The sequence below is a fragment of the Canis lupus genome, chromosome 13, assembly GCF_048164855.1.
Source record: "Canis lupus baileyi chromosome 13, mCanLup2.hap1, whole genome shotgun sequence".
NCBI lineage: Eukaryota > Metazoa > Chordata > Mammalia > Carnivora > Canidae > Canis > Canis lupus.
The window spans coordinates 44,208,087-44,225,281 of record NC_132850.1 but is presented as its reverse complement, the minus strand read 5'-3'; the positions used below and the strand labels follow the sequence as shown (position 1 = coordinate 44,225,281).

Genomic DNA, 17,195 nt, shown 5'->3' with positions numbered 1-17,195 from the left:
AGCAAGGGTGGGGGTGGGAGTAGGAATCACAGAATTCCTGTGTCCTTTCACAGAGAAGAGACTTTTCAGCTTGCTAAAGTCTACTTTGACTACTTCCACCCTGCTACAACCCCAGACATTCCTCCTCCTCCTCCTCCTCCTCCTCCTCCTCCTCCACCTCCTCTTCCTCCTCCCTGATGTTAACCATTTCCCTAAGTATCTCAGACGAATCTTTACAGTTCCAGCCCCCGCAAGTTTGTCCATTTACCTAAGAGTAACATCTTTAAAAATCTGCCATGAGAGGGTGACAGAACATGAGAGACTGCTAACTCTGGGAAACAAGGGGTAGTGGAAGGGGAAGTGGGTGGGGGATGGGGTTACTGGGTGACAGGCACTGAGGGGGACACTTGACGGGATGAGCACTGGATGTTATACTATATGTTGGCAAATCGAACTCCAATAAAAAAAATATACCAAAAAAAAGTGTAAAGAAGGAATCATATATATAAAAGCCCATCTTATTTTATAATGTAAAGGTAATTCTCCTTAACAAACTGGAGGTAAAGTAAATCATTTTTGTTTGGTATTCAGATTTAATATCACAATACAAAAATAGAGCAAAGCAGCTATCCCTGATGCTTCACAAAATGGTTATTGTGACTTTTGGAAAAATCGTGTGCACTAAAATTTCTCAGATAGCACAAAACCACTTTCTTGCCTAAAGGGGTGGATTCTAATAAGAACCAAGGATCTTTATGTTTCCTAACATTTAAACATCCTCTTTTATTCATCATGGAAATAAACCAAGGATTCTTGGGTCTGCTCTGTAGGCAAAAATTTTGTGCATACACAGAGGTACAATTCAGTTATTTATAGTTTTGCAAAGCAGATAATAAAGTGAAGAAATAAATATTTCTTTATTTAATAAAGAAATAGCCATGATATTTTGAGTACATGATAAGGATTCAAGAAATATTCCTTCATTTCAAGTTTTCTTCCCCAGATGTTTCTGATACTACAAAAAATCGAGGATGCCACATTCAATCTGAAGCATTAAGCAGGTGAAGGAAATAACTGACATTTTTCCATTTCCCTGGAATAGCTTTGTGCAGACCAATCCTCCCAAGGAAAACAACTTCAAACCAGATAATCCATTCAAAATATTTGTTTGAAGGTATCAGAGAGCTAACAGGGCAGCAGAATTGAGGAACCAACATACTGCAAAGGAATACGTGGTGAGGTGAGCCAACGTTCAGGACCACCTTTCCTGTAGGCCTGTGGCAACTCCTAAACAGCAGCCTCATAAAGAAGAAACTGAGAAAATATTCTAGTAGCTTTATGTGGCCAAGGGATACCACTGAAGTCAGGCACAATAAAAAGCAGGTAAAGTATCCCAGGATATCAGTTGGAACCTGAATGTTTGTTTTTATCCTATTTTGTCCTGGTTGCACAGGGGGGTTCATTTCGTGTTAATGCAACAATTTTTACAGTTGGGATTTTTGCACTTTTCTGTATGTATGTTATATATTATATGTTAATAGAAAATGTTAGTAAAAAATAAAAAGAAATAACTCAAACAAAAGGAATAAAGTCTTGTTAAAAATCAAGTTATTGAGCTATGCTCGATACTTTATCCACTTGAGTTTCCTCATATGACTAGAAATTTGGATTGACTGAGTTGTGATTTTGTAGTATTTCAGGACATTGTATCATTGCTTCTTTGCTCTCTCCAAGGAGATAGGGGTGTGGAGATTTAGTAGAAGACACTAGATTTATCAGTCAACAAATTGTTCTAATTTTTTTAATGCAATTAGAACACGATTAGACTCACACATATTCCCTGTTGGTTTCTCATCCTGTGCGAATGAAATTCCTTCTCTGGGGTGCCTGGGTGGCTCAGTTGATTATGCGTTTGACTCTTGATTTCAGCTCAGGTTGCGATCTCAGGGTCCTGAGATCAAGCCTGGGATCTGCCAGGCTCTGTGCTCAGCAGGAAGCTTGCTTTTCCCTCTCCCTCTGCCCGTCCCAACTGTTCATGCTCTCTCTCTCTCCAATAAATAAATAAAATCTTAAAAAAAAAAAAAAAAGAAAGAAATTCCTTTTCTTGTTCTCTAGTCCAGAGAAGTCCATTGCAATTAAAAGAGGACTTCAACCACCTCCATTTTTATCTTAGTTTGTACTTGTTAATTGAATAAGTTCTTCTTTCCAGCTAATCTCTTAACTCCGGCAAAGGACCCTGCAGGGGTAGTCCCCAAGAAATAAGGACTACCCTGAGCCATCAAGACCCCACCTGACCAAGACAAAAATCAACCTGACCCTTACTGCCCACCTACTTGTTCCCACCCAACTTTGTCTCACATTTTCCTTGTATAAACCTAGAAGTATTTTCAGCACTTTGGAGAGTCTTTGAGATGTTAGTCCACTGTCTTCCTGGTGTTGGACTCATTGAAACAAATGCCTTTCTTGTTGTACCACCACTGCTCTGCTTCTGGATTTGGTTGGCAGTGAGGGGCCGAATCCAGTATGCTTGGAATCCCAGAAGCCAGGTGTTCTTACAGCCCTGCGCATGGCTGCAATTTTGGTGAGCCAGCCAGGAACAGTGCTTCTGATTTCTCTAGTGCTTTCCCTCCACCAGTCTGGAGTCCCCAGGATGGAGCAATTGACCAGGGCATTGCACCAGGGCTCACTCATTCATTTTCTGAGCTAGTAGCTGTGACAGGTCAGTGTGAACTACTTGTGGCTAGTCCACCCTGGGTGGGGAGGACAGGACAGAAGTCCTCTGCAGCTGCTGAAACCTGTTTCACTTCAACAGTGTTCTTTCTCTTTCACCATGGACTCGCATCAACTGCCTTAACTGCATTTGTGAAATAGAGAAATGAATTAGAAGTAACAGGCCCGGGTAGCCCTGGTGGCTCAGCGGTTTAGCGCCACCTCCAGCCCAGGGCCTGATCCTGGAGACCAGGCATCAAGTCCCACATCGGGCTCTCTGCATGGGGCCTGCTTCTCTCTCTGCCTGTGTCTCTGCGTGTCTCTCCTCTCTCTCTGTCTCTCATGAATAAATAAATAAAACCTTAAAAAAAAAAAAAAAAAAAAAGAAGTAACAGGCCCTAGAAATTCATCACCAACTGGTAAGTTCCCTGGTAAGTGCACACCATCCTGTCCTTCCTTGGCTCCTTGCTATTGGGTAATTTTCAACCATTTGTCAGGTTTCCATAACCCATTGGTTCAGGCTTGCATAGCTTGAGCTGTGGCAGGGACTGCTATAATTTGTGAAGAGAAATGGGTATAAGATAAAATGGGAAGCCAGGTACACATTTGGGGAGATCACTGTTGGAGTGTGTGTGTGTCTGTATGTGTGTACATGATAGAGAATGCTAACCCTATTCCCTTCCAAAGCCTCCTAGGAAGAATATTGTCCAACTGATCAACTTTTAACCTATAACCAAGTTATAGACCTATGATTGAGAAGAAAATGACTTTTATTGGAACACCACCTGGTCTACGTATATATCAAGCTCAGAGGAAAGATTACCAATGACTACTGAATGGCTCTCTTGGATTCCTTCCTCCCATTTGGTTGTCTCCAAATAGGAAAAACACACACACACACACACACACACACAAAAAAAAAAAAAAAAAAAAAAAACTCCAATAGGGTTTTTTTTTGTTTGGCTCTCTCAGCTCATCTGGGAAGCCATTTGGTTCCATTGGTGAAGCTCTGACTTACGGGGAAGAACCAGAAACTAGGAAGCTATTTGGTTCAATCAGTGAGTCCCCAGACTTTGGGGGATTAACAAAGACTGACTGAGGTACTCTGGGCTTCATTTAATTATAGTTTTATTTCTTCTGTGTTTTTCCTGAACTTTTGCCTAGAAAGAAGGGGAATACTCCCTCTGTTTTAAAAGAAAGTCCGTTAGGACATATTCTGAGTAAATAGTGAAGAGGGCTGAAAAGCAACAGAAAAGGCCTATTTCACAGGAAGGAGAGATAAGAGGTGGAGAAAAAGAAATGTTAGTCCAAACTTTGAATCTTTCTTCAGCCTCGCTGGTGGCACCTTTGTGCCTCTGCCTCCTGACCTCATTCCGGTTCCTGTATCACCTCTTGGGCTGCTCCCACAGCTGGCCCCTATACCACCCTCAGCACCTCCATACCAACAGCTTCTGCTCCTCCTACCCTCACTAGCAAGGAGCAAATAGCACCTGAAGCTGTTGGGCCACCTCCTCATGAGGTTCAAACTGAAGCACCTCCCAAACCAGCAAACAGGGACCCAAGGGTTCCCCTGGCCTTTAACAGCTCACTTCAGATTTCCCCACAGGAGCAGCAGGTAAAATTGACAGCGGGGAACAAACAGATTGACTTTTTATGGATACAGGCACAACATATTCAATATTAAAGCTAATTCAAGGTTGTTGGTTCAACTAAAATAAACATTTCTTTAGAGTTCTCAGCATTAAATATAAAACTTTTGTTCTACCATGGATTACTAAAAATCACATAAGTTCATGTTATCTCTGTTGCAGTTTGTCAGCAAAAAGATGACTTAAAATGATCATCAATTTTGTTTGTTTCATAAAGTTTTCATGGGCAATTGTTAAGGGACAGTAGTTTAAGTAAATAAAATGGTTTATACCTTTCAAAACCTTTAGTAATCTTGAAGTTTTGATAAGCTAAATGATAAATTGGGTTGAATTCACTGGATATCTAAGTCTTTTCCAAATAAGATAGAACACTAAAGTGTTCATTATTGAATGTAGGTTTATCTGCTTTGGCTTCTTATTGTGGAGAAACAAGGATGCTTGTGTCTATTAGTAAACATACTTGGTGCTTTATTTAAAGTTGTACTAAAAAAAGCATGCTTCTAGAGATTATGAAATATATTCATAAATTTTCGATTTAAAGAATCCTGAGGTAACAAACAGTTTACAATTGGTTACTACTTAGTTTTCCCTGGAGACTAATGTTTCTAAAAGTAAAATTCTGATCACTGTAATTAAGACTGCTGGAAAATAATAAGGAAAGCAACTGTGTATGCAAAGAAAGTAAGATGTGTTTTGATTTAAAAAGGTATGAGGAATGGGAATACAGGAATGGGAATACATTTTTGTTGAGGGGAAAATAAAGTAATTTTGTTTTGTTTTTTTATTTTCATTTTTTTTCTTTTTTTAGAAAGTAATTTTGTCCTAAAATGAGACTGGTTATTTAGAAAGAAAAAAAATTAGGAAAAATCTGAATGAAAAAGAAAGATGTAGAAAGTTTGTAAAAGAAAGTCTTTGGAAAAGAAGTTTATGCATGGTCACAACTAAGATTGGAATGAATGAGTTTTAAAATTACACTAGTGTATAGGCAGCCCAGGTGGCTCAGCGGTTTGGCACCACCTTCAGCCCAGGGCATGACCCTGGGGACCCAGGATCAAGTCCCACGTGAGGCTCCCTGCATGGAGCCTGCTTCTCCCTCTGCCTGTGTCTCTGCCTCTGTGTCTCTCATGAATAAATAAATAAAATCTTAAAAAATAAAATAAAATAAAATTACACTAGTGTAAGATTGTGATTTGACTTTCCTCTCCGTTAGAGAGACAAAGTTTTCTCAGATTGTTGGTCTGTTTTTATAAACAAAGTTTAATTATATGTTTAATTATAAACAAAGTTTTTTCTTTCTTTTATCAACCCAGAAAGCCAAAGTTTGTTTCTATGTTTTGTCTTTAGAGGTCTTTGATTACTTAAGAAAATTAAAACTTCTCCATATTAAAGGAGCTAAGTTTTGCTAACAACTGTATAACCTTCTGTAGAATCTCTTATTGCCACCTTGGGTAAATATATAATTAAATATTAAGTTGTGTAATGATCTGTAATCTTATTTAGGTCTGTGCTATTAACAAACTTCCCAAGCTTCGAATTATAATTGAAGTCATTTTGGCTAATTAGGCTTTGGTATGTTAAGTTACATGAGAAATATTATCAAACAAATGATAAATGTTGGGTTTTACTATATGGGCAAATACTATAAGTGTTCTAGAAAATATATGAAATTCCTAAAGTTTTAATGTATCCTGATATAAGGTCACCTCTTGACATCCTAATCGTTGAAATGTTGTGTATCACAGATACAACTCGATTTTCTTACAACCCGATTTTCATTTCAACTGCATTGTAATGAACTCTCATCAGGTCTTTAACCATGTCCGTTTTTTAGTCTTTTGTCATTATTCTGATGCTCTTGAAAATGTGTTTCTTCTTCAAGGAAATTCATGGAAAGGACTTTTGTTGAGTACAGGTTTCAGATGGATATCTTTAAGATCATAAAACTAAACTGGGCGGGAATTTCCAGAACTAAAGGAAAAGCTACATCCAACAGAACAAGAATTACTAACATGGGACTAAATGAATTAAGGAATGTGATTATAGTTTTTCTGACTCTTGTTTAAAACATTGCTAGTTGTCTAATGTTTCCTCTTCCAGATTTAAGGAGGCTCTCTCTTAAGATATCCATGACTTACAAAAATATGATAAAATATTCTTTGTGAACAAATTGAGGCGTTTAGCTTTTCTCCCTACCTGAACCCTCCAGAATTCAGAAACTTTCAGTGAGTATTTTTTCTTTCACGGCAATTAAAGTGATTTGCCTAGGTTCAACGGGAACCTGTTCTCCTTGTAACAGTACACCATCAGAAACTTTGGTTATTTTACCAAGGCTTTAACTAGAATGTCATATTTGAGAGAGGCATGCATAGACTCATATATGGCCAGATAGCTTTAAGGAACTAAAGGTGGACTTTATGGAGTCAATAGAGCCCCCAGAAACTGTTGGCCTGATACCTTGCTTACAGAGTTCCCAGCAGCCTCACCAGGTGCATATTCCTTCCTGGCAGGTACAGGAAACCTCAGGATATTTGGGGGGACCTCAAGAAGAGGAATTCACCCAAATCTATTGTATTACAGGCAAATCTTATGGCAAGTATTTGACTTGGCTTCTGGCCTGCAAAGGCTATTAATAGTTCAATGTGAAATTCCTTATAAAAAGTTCTAGCAAAGCAGATTTAAAAGAATTTATATAGTCAACCCCTCTTGCTGTGCTTATCTAAATAATTAAGGCCAAGTTTGTTAAAACAAGATTCATTTTACAATTCGTCTCAATTTGGCTATCTTTGATGGAAATGAGAGTGAATTTAGAGAGAAAAATTCTTTTTCAGTAATACATCTTTATGAATGTTAGATTCTAGTTCTGATCAATTGTCTTTGAATGTTTCTGTATGTCTGTGAAACTGGGCTAGGCCCTAAATTCCCCTCTTTTTTTCTATCTGGCTATGACTCTCCTAAGACTTCTAATTTTCTTTCATTTTCTTTACTTTAAATCATTGAGAACTAAAACTGCTCTGTTTCATGAAGCCCTGCAAACTGAAACTAAACAATTTGAGGTGGATTTCAGAGAAATTGCCACCATAGCTCATGTATAGACAATCTTCATGCCTATTGCCCTGTGGGGTAATAAAAGTACCCCATGGGTATATGATTATTTGAACAGCTGGACAATAGAATGGACTCACCAATAATTGGTAACTCACCTCTCACCTTGACTGATTCTATGTGGCTGGCATGGAGAAATTGCTCTTAACAGCTGGAGCATACCCCCACTGGAGTCAGCTATGGACTTGTGGAAATAGTGGATGATCCCACTTTCCTTAATGACTGGATTGGATGATACATTTGGGGAAGCCCTTATCTCCTGGGACAAGCCATCTCCCACCTAACAATGATTCCTCATAATTAGGATATTATTATAGATAGACATCAGGCGAAGAGGGCTTCTTGATGGTTTTATCCCTCAGCTGTATTTGTCTCAGGAGGCACCTCTGATGATACAGAATTAAGAGTAGAGGCTTTAGCCCAGCATACCATGGCCATCTTTAAAGAAACCTGGCATGCAGTCACCCACAGATTCGAAAAGTGGTCCTTCAAAACCAAATGGTCCTCAGTATCTTGCCTGCAGCCCAAAGAGGAATCTGTGCTCTCATTAAAACAGTGTTGCATCATATATATTCCAAAAAAAGCATAACTGAAGCCATGAAAGATTTAAATATATCACTGCTATAGATGTCCTGGCTCTAGGTCCTTTTAGCAGTTGGTTGAATCTGATTCCTTCCAAATGGAAACACGCCATGCTAAGCATCATTTATTTCTTGTTCTTTTTCTTTTTGGTTATTGTTTGACTTCTGTTTGTCAAACAGGAGCCTGTGCTATTTGCACAAGCATGGAGACGCCCTCACTTGGTTTCAAGAGAGATTAAATAAATGAAGTTCTCCTACCCTGTCAAAGTCTTCCATTCCCTATGTCACCCCTGGTCATCAGGAAGTAGTTACAGAAGAAACGACCATTGTCCCTTTTCCTTCCATAGAAATGGAATGGTGTTTTGATAGTGGGGATCTGAAAGAGGACACCAACTACCTCCATTTTGACCTCAGTCAGTACTTTCTAATTGATTTTTTTCTTTTTCTTTTCTTTTTCTTTTTTTTTTTTTTTTTTTTTTGTTCTTTCTAATTGATTAAGTAATTCTTTCCAGGTTATCTCTAAACTCAGGCAAAAACCCTGAGGGCAAAGCATCCCAGATGGGAACCAAAGCTACTACCCCCTCCTTCTGACAAGCAATAAGGACTGCCTTGAGCCAGAAAGATTTTGTCAGTGACAAGTGGCCAAACCTAGTCTGTTTGGGTCCCCCACCCCCACCCCTAGCCAGTGGCTCTTGTGATCCTGTACCCTGGTTACGTAGAGATGGTTAGTAATGATTATTACTCATAAAAAGATGTGCTACAGAAATACGTGGAATTTTGAAAGGACAAAGTCAATATTAAGGGAGCAAAATTATAAAAACAAAGTTTTGGAAAGACACTATGGATAAATTTTCGGGGCTCTCGAATGTGGAATGATGGTCAAGTGGAAGCTGGTGGTGTGGGCAGGAAAGGATTCACCCAAGGCAGAACAAAGGACACAGAAGTTAATTGAACACACCTCAGGGAGGGGCAGGATAGCAGAACAGAGACTGTCTGCAATGGACTAGTGGGTGGGGGCTAAATTAAAAGCAAGAAGATAAGGAGGTATATAGGGACATATGGGATTTTCCTTTTTTTTGGTAACTGTGCTGGTTGTAAGTAGCTCATTGGTCAGTTATGGCCTCTGGACATTTTGAGGTGGGCCTGTCTGTATCCAGCCAGGTGGGCTCTTTTGTCTTGATCAAGTTTCCATTGTTCCAGCCTGTTGTCTAAAAGCAGCCTCTATACCTAGACCTTCTTTAGCTTTTAATTTGTTTTTCATGTTCACAGTTTGTAATGTTTATTTTCCTATTTGTTTAGCAATTGCAGTATTGGGTACAATAAAACCAACTAAAGACATAGCAAATATAATTTCCATTCTGTCTATATATGAAATCTTTAGTTTTCTACTTCACTTTTTTGGTATATTTTTTAAATGCAGCCTCACTCACAGGAGTCCCCTGGAGCTAAAATACCAACTTTTCAGTTGGTCTGTTGAGCATGATTACCAAGCCAACCCTCGGAATCTTTTGTCAACATAAGTCAGTGCTATGCTAGAAAGAATAGCAAATTCAATCCCTTCCACTGTTATAATGGAGGAAAGTTAAAAGAGCAGAAGTATGGTTGTCTCCCTGATACAAATAGAAGAAAACCCTCTTTGACCTCTTTCTTGAGCCTTTCAAAATAGCCTTAAATTTTACACGAAGCTGCAAGAATCTAAGGACTGCACTCCCTGCAAGGGGTCATTGTTTCTTTATAAGGAGTTCAGAAAAATTGCATTAGAAAAGATGTTTAACTTCAATTGTGGGTCGCACCCATCTCTTCACCCTTAAAGGCCATGTGCCGGAATTTGCCCAAGAACCTAAGGTTGCTCCATCAGAGCACCTGGGCTAGTGGCAGAAGGTCTGCAGTTACCTCAGATGCCCTACACACTCTATTGGAGATGTGATAACCACAGATATCATCCCCAAAACAAAGAGCTTATCACAATATTATACATGAAATCCAGCTCTGTGGCCTTGGAAGAGCTGATTAACATCCCTAAGTTCAAAATCACATATTTCATAAAGCTGGAAAATTATAGGAGATAATGCCTGAAAAGCACTAAACATAAAATATAGTAAATACTCATCATTAATGAGGCTCAGAGTGGGAATATGCTTTTCTCTGTTATGTGTGTGGTACTCACACTATTTTACATTTTAAGGCCAGAGCACCTATTAGTCTTCATTGGTTCATTATATTCTTTGAAAATAAATGTTCAAAGAATTGAAAACTACTTTCCTCACAGACCTCCGTTCTTATACTGTGGAATTCATTTTCAGAGACTCCTAGGACCTTGTCAATGAGTATATTCTTTGTCACATTACTTATGTGGTTTAGAGTGGTGGGGTTGGAGCCAATGGCCAAGAAAAAATTCTGGAGGTGTCTTGGTGCAAAAAGGTGGTTTTATTAAAGTGCAAGGACAGGACTGGTGGGCAGAAAGAGCTGCATTCTAAGTGCTAGTGGTGACTGATTATAGAAGATTTTCTATCCTATGGAGGGGAGGGTGATGTTAGCGGTCCAGAAGATTGAGTCTATAGATTTCTGGAAGTTTGGCTATTGATAAGATTGCTTTTTTCTTGTAAATCAATAAGATAGTTGCAAACTGATGGAGATGTCCTGCAGGACTGTGATCTCTATCAGTTAACCATTTGTTTTTTCCCTTTCCTTTGTTCCAGGGCAGCCAGGAGCACCTGAGGAATGTCACACATATCCCACTGGGGGGTGGGGCTGTGTGGTGTCAGCTTGTGCTTTGCCCTCAGCTTGCCTTCTGCTCCTTCATTATTATTTTGTTTTTAGTTCTCTAGAGGTTGTTCACTAAAAAAATACTGCATTTCAGAAGCTTCAAGAGAATAATATTGACACAGGCAATGTGATTATGAAAAAACAATTACCAAATTACTAACAGAAAGTTCAAGGAGCACCTGGGTGGCTCAGTCGGTTAAGCATCCAACTCCGGATTTTGGCTCAGGTTATGATCTTACGGTCTTGAGATCAAGCCTCTTGTCAGTCCCTGCCCTCAGTGAGGAGTCTGCTCAAGATTCTCTCTCTTCTTCTAACTCTGCCCCTCCCCCTGCTTGAGCTCTCTTTCTCAAATAAATGAGTAAATCTTTTTTAAAAAGTTCAAAATAAATAACTAGAACTTTTCTTTCCTTATTCTCCTAACATAAATTTTGAACTTCTAGATGTTCTCTTAAAATTTCCATTCTGTTAAAAAAAAAAAAATGAACTTTTAGATCATCAGTTTATGCCAGTCCATAAAAAATAAATTTTTATAAAAATGATAAACTATTTTTCTGCTCAGAGTAATTTACATATTAATTGACAATTATCATATTCAAGTTTTTTGCCATCATTCATGCTACAAAATATTTCAATTCAACGCACACAATAATTACAATACTTTACAATAATTATCCAGTTTTAATAAGGAATAAATAACGTGTATGTTACCGAACTTGTGCCTTTAGAGCAAAACCGTCTCAGTGTCAAGCTATGCAAGATTGCCTCAGCTTAGCATCAACATTGCTCCAAGTAACTGCAATGGCTTTAGAAAGAGATTTAGACAAGTAAGATCATTTCCCTCTTTGCTCCCATGTCACTAGATTGGTCCCAAGCTAGTCTAATTAAAAAGATAACTCACCACTGAATCCCATCATTTACTCAGGACTTCTGATTAATCTCAATCTCCTATTTGGCCCAGTTTCCTTTGGTTTTCTCAATATGATTTCTCCATCTCTCACTTTCCCAGTCCCTCTCCCACTTTGTCCTACACTGCCCACTCTCCATGGAAAGACCTTCATTTCCCTTGCATTTAAATCCTCTTCAAAAGGCCCAAAAGTATTCCCTGACTCATTCTTAAAGTTTAATAGATATTACTGGACCACAGAACTCAGCAATTGGGATATCCATAATCCAAATTCTTGCAGAGTGATTAATGCATGCAATATGTGAGAATAAGGATCCCTCTATTTTATGGAGAATTTTCAGGAAAGACCTTATAACAATATCAGTACCGAATTGCTGTTTTGGAATATGATGGTTGAAATAGAAATATTTCTGCCATCAGAGATCTCGGTTCCAATCCTGATGTGGCCATTGCTTATTTTATGTTTCTGATCTTTAGTTGCCTTGTTTGTAAAGTAAGGAAACTAGAGTATGTGGTCTATTTCAGCTTTAAAATACTTTGCCCAAAGTTTAGAATTTATGGATCAACTATAAATCAAAATGATTTTAATATTTTAAATAATATTCAAGCCCTGTTAACTTTCTAGGAGGCTTTTTTTCTTTTACTAATCCCATCTCTGGCTATAGCAATTATGGAAAAGTCATGCCTACACTGAATGTGTAATTTAATTATGCCTTTTTAGAAACATGCTTCTCCTGTATAAATCAGAGCACACAATACCTGGTCTGAAGGCTTGATTCTCAAAGCACAAACCGTAGTCATTTCATAATCTTTTAAAACAACTATGTTTAACACTATAAAGTACAGCTACTCCAAGGTTAATCAAAAATCTTTAAGCAAGACAGCCTTTTTCCTTTGCAAATTAATCTATTTATTATGGAGTTGGTAGTCAATTAAAGCAGGAAATCATGAAGATTGATTCAGGTGTATCCCAGGCCAGTGGTTTGCTAAGTAGGGTCAATAATCAATCAGCCCATTCCTCTAAATGTTCTTCAGGCTTTAAGTTTGTGAGCATCTGCTAGCAAGCAAAAGTGGAGTTAAATTGTATCTCCTATCAAAGACATAAATTCAAGTCTCAGAGTAAAATCTGACTTATAGTCTGCAGTCTATAATACTGGAAAATTATATCTGACATTCAGATAAAATAAGATCCTTGGTTGAGTAAAAAGATAATTAACATACAGAGAGGAAAATATGTGTAAAAGATGTACTTATTTTTTGTTTGGAGTGGTGAGATCTTATGGCTCTTAGGTGAGATTAAGAATTCATGTTTGAAAAAATAAAAAAAAAAGAATTCATATTTACATCTCCAGAGTCTGTTTTCTAGACTGCCTTATCTTTTTTTTTTTAAGATTTTATTTATTTATTCATGATAGACACACACAGAGAGAGGCAGAGGGAGAAGCAGGCTCCAAGCAGGGAGCCCCATGTGGGACTCGATCCCGGGACTCCAGGATCATGCCTGGACCGAAGGCAGGCGCCAAACCGCTGAGCCACCCAGGGATCCCCTAGACCGTCTTATCTTTAAGGAAACATCTCCTGCTCCAAAGAAACAGGTTTGTGGCAAGAAAATACAATTGCCTGATTTATATAGATCCAACCTTGAATTACTTCAGGAAAAACTCTGATCTTTATCTCACTCTCTTGAGCTATTAAGTGATTTAATAGCATAAAAAAATACTGTAAGAACTGAAAGTGTAAGGCAGAGCAATCAATATAGTTAAAGAATAGGCTTTCTTATCTGTCCTCCTGAACCTGACATTGTTACTGTGAAAAAGAAGTCTTCAGATATAAGTAAAATCTTTATGAGAATTAAAGTATTAAATATGAAGAGAAAGGATATATTTTGCTACTTCAAAAATTTTTATTTTAAATTGTGATTTTAATTTTCTTTGATAAGTACCCTGTAGAATCCTCAGAGTAATTTCAGATATGTTCAATACTAGGTAGATTATAATATATTTGACAGCTTATTCTGAAGAATTCAAAGTTCTTGACCTTTCAGGTTTTTTATTCATTTATATGTAGTCTGAAATGGTCTTTTTAGAGTACAGCATTGATTTAAAATAACCAAAGCATAAAGATTCGATTCCATCCATTCATATCAAGAGTTACAGCATCTTTCATTTGCAAAATTAAGTCAGACACTCAACAAGATCTATTTGACCTGTATTGCATGTACCCTCTTGAGTACAATGTAAGAAGGTGTTCATTAGCTTGCTCTGCCGAATATTTAATTCCTTGAGCAGAGAAGGATTCTACATTGTGTCTTCCAAGAACATAGCAAGAAAAAATGTATACAATAAATGAATAAATAATTCATTAATAGGATGACCTCAGATGCATTTACAAGTTAAATACAAGCAAAGCTTTCTGAGCAGGCCGAAGATTGCCAATGATCATAGTCCTACCATTACAAATAGACAATAATCCCTATTGGCCAAAGCATCATACTGCATAATTGGCTTTTGAGGAATTCTACTCAGGTTGCTCTTTGAAGCAGAGGTGCCAGCTTCTCTTGAGAAACCCACTTCCTGGCTTCACAGCAAAGGAATAGCTCAGATCACCTCCTCCAAAGAGTCTGGCCTTGGAAGAAGATGAAGGATTAAAGGCATTATGAAAATCAAGTCACAAAAAGGCTTGTTTTGAGAGCTAAATATGCTATTTTATTAAGTACCATATTATCAAGATCCTCTAAGAGGAATTAATATCTAAAATTATTCTCCTGGATCGCACAAGGACACCTAAATGAATGGGCTGTGGATGCTGAACCTAGCCCCTCATTCCACTTAGTGAGACTTGAGTTATGAGGCCCAGTCTATACAAGCAAGCAACCTTTTCCTAATTCACACAAAGTAATGATATGAACTAGCTGGACCTTGTTTATTGTGAACTAAACAACAAATCCCACAAGCCTAACAGATTCCATAAAGTACAATGTCAATCCCAAATGGAAAACAACATATGCTTTAAATCTTTCAAGGAAATAGAGTCCAGGGAAAAGGCCACTTTGTGGCTCCAACCCAAAGACCAGAAACTAAATACAAGTGTGTTGAGTACATAAATGTGCCTGTGGGAACATAATGGGTTTCTATGATTAGTTCTGGGCTTACTTTTACCCACTGGATGAAAATTCACAACTGAAGTCACTAAACAATAGTTAGAACATACCTTTATTTGTATATCATTATAAACTTATAGGATGCCATGTTTTAAAGTAGCAAACCAATGAAAAACTAATGAATGTTGAAATATATGAAAACGCAGGTTGTTTTCTGTTGTTTTTTTAACAATACTCTACCTAATGGATGTGAGGTATCACATTGTGGGTTTTTTTTTTTAAGATTTGATTTATTTATTCATAAGAGACACAGAGAGAGAGGCAGAGACATAGGCAGAGGGAGAAACAGGCTTCCTGCGGGGAGCCTGATGTAGGACTGGATCCCAGGACCCTGAGATCACAACCTGAGCCAAAAGCAGATGCTCAACAACTGAGCCACCCAGGTGCCCCTCATTGTGGTTTTGATTTGCATTTCCTAATGATTATTGGTGCTGAATATCTCTTCACATGCTTATTGGTCATTTATATACCATCTTTGGAGAAATGTCTATTCAAGTTTTTTGCCCATATTTTTTTCATCGGGTTATTTTTTGTTGAGTTGTGAGAGTTTTTATATATTTTGGATATTAAACCCTTATCAAATATGTGATTTGAAAATATTTTCTCTCAATCTGTTGCTTTTGCACTCTGATGATTATATCTTCTGATGCACAACGTTGAAGTTAAAGTTGATTCAGTCTCATTTATCTATTTTTGCTTTTGTTGTCTTTAAACAGTATCATAAACAAAAAATTATTGTCAAATATGCTACCATAGGGGATCCCTGGGTGGCTCAGCGGTTTAGCGCCTGCCTTTGGCCCAGGGCACAATCCTGGAGTCCCGGGATCAAGTCCCACGTCAGGCTCCCAGCATTGAGCCTGCTTCTCCCTCCTCCTGTGTCTCTGCCTCTCTCTCTCCCTCTATGTCTATCATAAATAAATAAATAAATCTTAAAAAAAAAAATGCTACCATAAAGCTTTTCCCTTGTTTTCTTCTAGGAGTTTGATAGTTTCAGGTCCTACATTTAGATCTTAACTTCATTTGAGGTAATTTTTGTATATAGTGTCAGAGTCCAGTTTCTTTCCTTTGCATTTAGATAACAAGTGTTGATGAGCATGTGGAGAAATTAGAACCCTGTGCACAGTTGATGGGAATGTAAAATGGTAAAGCTACTCTGGAAAACAGCATGGGAATTCCTCAAAAGAAAAAGATAGAATTACCATATGTTCCAACAGTTCCACTTCTGGGTTTATAGCTAGAAGAACTGAAAACATAGTGTCAAAGAAATACTTGCTCATTCATGTTCATAGCAGCTTTATTCACAACAGGTCAAAAGTGTAAGCAACCCAAGCATCCATCAATGGATGAATGGGTAGACAAAATGTGTTTTATACATACAATGGAATATATTCAGCCTTAAAAAAGAAGGAAATACTGTCACCTGCTACAACATGGATAAACCTTGAGGACATTATTCTAAGTGAAATAAGTCAGTTACAAAAGGACAAATACTGTCTTATTCCACTTATATGAGGTTTTTAAAGTAGTCATATTCATTGAGACATAAAATAGAGTGGAGGTTGCCAAGGACTGAGGGGAAGAGGCAGAAATGGGGATTTTTTTTTGTTTAATGAATATAGAGTTTAAGTTTTGCAGGATGACAGGGTTCTGGATATCTGTTGCACAACAATGAATAAATCTAGCACAACTGCACTGTACATTTAAAAATGGTTAACATGGTAAATATTATATTATGTTTTTACTACAATTAAAATTAGATATATTTATATATGATATATAAACACAAACAGTTGTATACCATAGCTGCTCAAAGTTATATTTATTTATTTATTTATTTATTTATTTATTTTAAGATTTTATCTATTTATTCATGAAAGACACAGAGGAGAGAGAGAGGCAGAGATACAGGCAGAGGGAGAAGCAGCCTCCATGCAGGGAGCCTGAGGTGGGACTTGATCCCAGGACTCCAGGATCACACCCTGGGCCAAAGGCAGGCACTAAACCACCGAGCTGCCCAAGGATTCCCTCAAAGTTACTTTTAAAAGATCAAAACAGGGATCCCTGGGTGGCGCAGCGGTTTGGTGCCTGCCTTTCGCCCAGGGTGCAATCCTGGAGACCCGGGATCGAATCCCACGTTGGGCTCCCGGTGCATGGAGCCTGCTTCTCCCTCTGCCTGTGTCTCTGCCTCTCTCTCTCTCTCTCTATGTGACTATCATAAATAAATAAAAATTAAAAAAAAAAAGAAAAATAAATAAAAGATCAAAACAATATTTACTACCAAAATGTGTCATTTTGTGATTTTTGAAATGGGAGAGTAAAATTTAGAAAAGGCAGTAAGGAATAAA

General features: G+C 37.9%; 1 protein-coding gene across 6 annotated transcripts in view; it reads right to left on the bottom strand.

The window, feature by feature from the left end:
- Positions 1-17,195, bottom strand: part of LOC140603015 (uncharacterized) — a 136,869-nt gene that overhangs the window by 71,082 nt on the left and 48,592 nt on the right. The window lies entirely within an intron of this gene.